The sequence below is a fragment of the Pituophis catenifer genome, unplaced genomic scaffold (genome assembly GCF_029215685.1).
Source record: "Pituophis catenifer annectens isolate HBS135680 unplaced genomic scaffold, rPitCat1.0.hap2 SCAF_11, whole genome shotgun sequence".
In the NCBI taxonomy this organism is placed as follows: domain Eukaryota; kingdom Metazoa; phylum Chordata; class Lepidosauria; order Squamata; family Colubridae; genus Pituophis; species Pituophis catenifer.
The window spans coordinates 2,393,657-2,397,947 of NW_027256891.1; positions in this window are offsets into that span (position 1 = coordinate 2,393,657).

Here is a 4,291-nt window from a genome sequence, read left to right on the forward strand (position 1 = left end):
AAAGCAGAGATCCGTTTCACTCGGCTGTTCAGCCCCGGCGGCATTTGTGAGGTTGGTCATGCTATTTAAAAACAAGCAGCCCTTGTTTTAGGCCATTGTCACTTGACACGCAAACAGCTGGTGATCAAGGAAGCACGCAAGGCTCTACAACACACACAATCTCTCTCTCTCACACACACACTTGAGGAAAGCAGGCTCATCCCCATGGGGTGGGCTGGCTTCATGTCCCTCCCCCCACAAGGAGATGCCAGCTCGTGGGCCTCTCACCCTCCAGAGCCAGAAGCTTCAAGCCACTCCTGGCGTCACTGCCGGGCCTTTTCATCTGGTGCCAGCAAAGACTTTGTAAGCCCCAGATGCAGAGGAGGCTGTTGCCCTTCCCAGCCACTCGGCTCAGCTGAAAGGCTCACTTGGACCGCAAGCCGTCTCTGTTTTCATGAGCAAAAGCCCCAGGACTTGGTAAAACCCCCTGCATCCAGGTCCACTGACCTGACCTTTATGATTTATATTTTAAATTATGGCCTCGCTTTTTGCTCTAATCAAATCCAATCAAAATCAATATTAACCTGGAATAAGAAAAAAAAGGCAATAAATGAACGCAACAGGTGGAAAACAACAAATCAGGAAAAGCAGCCACCATCATTCCAATTATCATCGTTTTCCTCAAGGGGCAAAACTAATCCAACTTTCTAGAAAGTTTGCAAAAGGAAGGAAAGGCTCAACAGTGGAGGCAGCACAAATAATTGGGAAATTGTATTAAATAGCATTATTTGAATTAAGATCTATGTTTAAATGTTAAATTGCCATATTTTTAAGATTAGTGATAAGATTTAAATTTGATAAAGTAATAATGGAATAAAGATTTAATGAGCATTACATGAAGTAATAAATAAATGTAAGGAAGTTTTAGAAATGGAAATAATTTTGGAATATAAACATGTTTGAACTGTATTGTTAATAGTGAGGATTTAGGGTAAGAATGGGTTAATAGAAGGGTAATTATATTGATTAAGTAAATATGAGTAAACTTTTTCTAAGATGGTATTAGTTGAAATATGTGATTTAAGATTAAGAAATAAGTGTTATAGCAAAATAGAATTTAATTTTTTTGTTAAAAATGACAAAAAATTGAACAAATTGAGGACCTGATCAAACCTCTGTTCTGAAAAGATGTAATTTGTATGTTTGAAAAAAAAAAAAAACTTTTTGCAAAAAAACCCCCAGTGGTGGCAGCACGAAGGCTGGGCCAGAATCGAGGGCCTCCGCTGTAGCCACCTCAGGGTGACCGAATGGACCACAAAGCCACTCTTGAAGTGAGCAGATTTTAGGCAAGTTGATTCAAAATTTGTTGCGATATAATGTGCTATATAATATATAGCACATTATATATGCGATATAATATATTGGGTTAACTTGAGAGTACAAACAAATAAACAGATAAACATAATGAGAGTTTTACTATCATATAAATGCAAGTGTTTATGCTACAAAATCAACAACACTTTTTGTGAACTTGCCACGAGAATGTCCACAACGCTGGAAAAATAGAGCGATGACCTGACCAAAATGTCTGGCGCGTGGCCAGAGCTGGAAAGTGGCCTCACTGCATTCTGGTGGAGGGAAAGTTAAAGCCTTCTCAAATTTACGATCCGAGTTTGTATCTTACACCAACAACTATAATTGTTTTATGCCAGATTAATTACGTTAATGGGAGGGAAGAATACTAAAGGGCTACTACTACTTGGTTTCATTCATTGTTGTTGTCTTCCTTCTTAGCCAGCTTGCTCTACCGTTCACGCCTACTGCGTTTTTGTTTAGAGTTCTTCTTTAAAGGAACCATCAGCAAATCTGCAACGTACCACCCTGGGAATAAGGAGACTCAGCAGACACCAATCTTACCACCAGAAATTTGATAACATATCCCAAAGGTTCTCCCACCCAGAGTGGCATAAAGGATGGGGCCAAAGCATCTTTTCCCAGGAAAAGGGGCAGGTGGTCTGATCTTCGCCCAGGCTGCTCTTTTTCATCAGATTGAAGCCAAGTGGCTGAGCAATCTCTCAGTCCTGAGAATATCCATCTGGGAACATATTTCTATGTTCCAGGGAAAGCCAGGAGAACCAGGAGTGATTTCCCCATTCCTTTTTCTTTACAAATCTTTCAACAGGGCCTTCACCAAGCCAATTCTCTGCTCAGGGCAGGAGTCCAAACAAAAGCACCCCAGATAGATGGATGTCCTACCCCACCCCCCCACCCCCCCTACAAAAAGAATGCCACCGTTCTTTCTGAAGTCATGATACTGCCTGCATTTTAGAAGGTGGAGAATAAGACCTAGTCATTGTCTCTGGAGAGCTTCCTCGGATATTGAAATGGGACAATCACAGCCTCAAGGTACACTACAAGGTACACAAGTCTTTTGTTGCAAGACTTAATTACTAGTTTGCTTATCACCCTTGCAACCTTTTGTTGCATCTGTTCCAGTTTCTGGATCTTGTTACTCTGGTGCCCCCAACAGGACTCAGCACTTGAAAGTGGGGAGTCTACTTAGAGGAGAATAAAGGGCAGCAATTGCATCCCGTATCTGGGGAAACCTTCAACTGCACTGGCCTTGCCTGCAGCCCCACTGCACTACTGACACTCTGCTTGTGGTCAATTCCAATTCCAAGATCCTTTCTGGAAATATGATTGCCAGAAAGGGAATCCAGAATGCTACACCTGAATATTTGACCATTCACATTTATCTTTGACAAATTTCATTGCTACTTTCACTCAAATTCTCTCTCGAGGGCACTTTGAAGTTTTCGATTTAATCTTTTTTATTTTTCATCTCATTTTTAAAACCACCCAACATCCCATAGCAAACAAGTCTGCATAAACACAAACCTTTTGCCAAACGATCACGAAAGAAGGGTTTTCCTTGTCTGTCCCTAAATAGCCTGGAATATAACTATTAGTGGGTCTTGGCAAAGTAGAGCGCTGTTCATTTGGCTTTCAAACAACAATTCAGAGAAAGCAAAAGCAACATGCCATAGAAGCAAGAACAGAAGAAGGAAATTCAAGAAGAGAGACATTAGTTGTGTCCTTCGAACAGGATCTAGATCAGAAGTGGTAAAATTCCATGGTCAGACGGTGTGGTTTCTTTGTGCCGAAATTTGCTCCTTGGCTGTGACTGTCTGGCTCAGAGCAAGGAGTGAAGTTCCTCCAGCAGAAGCCAAGGCCTCCTTCCCCTTCTCTCTGGGCTGCAATGTGGGGCAGCGGGATAGAATTTCTTGAGGAAGCCAATAATCCAAATGGAAGCAAGAGGAAAACAAGAGGGTAGCAGGAAGGAGAGTCTTCCTGTGGATGCTACACTGCAGTGAAGCTAACGGAACATAGAACGTAGAATACAGAACATAGAATAATAGGGTTGGAAGGGATCTTGGGAGGTCTTCTAGTCCAACCCCCTGCCCAGGTCAGCAGATCCTACCATTCCAGACTTTCTTTGGGCTTGATGGGATGGAAACACATGATCATAGAAAGAAGAACAGAACAGAATAATAGAGTTGGAAGAGACCCCCTGAGGTTCTCCAGTCCAACCTTCCACCCAAGCAGGAGATTCTATACCATTTTAGACAAAGAGAGGCCCAGTCTCTTTCACTGGGCCATTAGTTGAGTCACTTTGCCAAAGAATGAAATAAGATTTATTTGACACGATTTTTTTTTGACAAACCCATGTTGGCTTTTGGTTATAACTTGATTTGCTTGTAGGTGTTCACAGTTCTGTTGCTTGATTATCTTTTCCAGGATTCTCTAGGTATTGATGTCAGGCTGATTGTCCATTCCCCCCCGTTTTTGAAGATAGGAACCACATCAGCTGTTTTTCAGTCCTCTGGTAGGTTCCTGGGGCTCCAGGATCTTTGAAAGATATTATTTAATGGTTCCGAGTTCACATCTGCCAATTCCTTTAGGACTCTGGGATCTAATCCATCAAGTCCTGGAGGTTTGAACTGGTCTAGAGTGGATAGTGCTGTCTTACCAAGCAGGATTATGATTGGCCATGCAGTCAGCCAGGTGGTTACATTGGATCTGGCATTTTTGTCAACCTATCGAGCGCTTCCCAAAGACCTGGGATAGGCAAATGTTGTTTGACAGTGTTAAGAGGTATCATCGGGTATGGTTAAAGGCAGGATGCAAAGCTGTCTTTTGCAATTGACTTGTTGGTCTCTTGAGTACTCAGTATGCCTACTAGCTTCAGTGCATCTTCTTCATTGTCCTTCAGACACTCTTCCAATGTCCTTTTTTCTTCTTCAACTATATG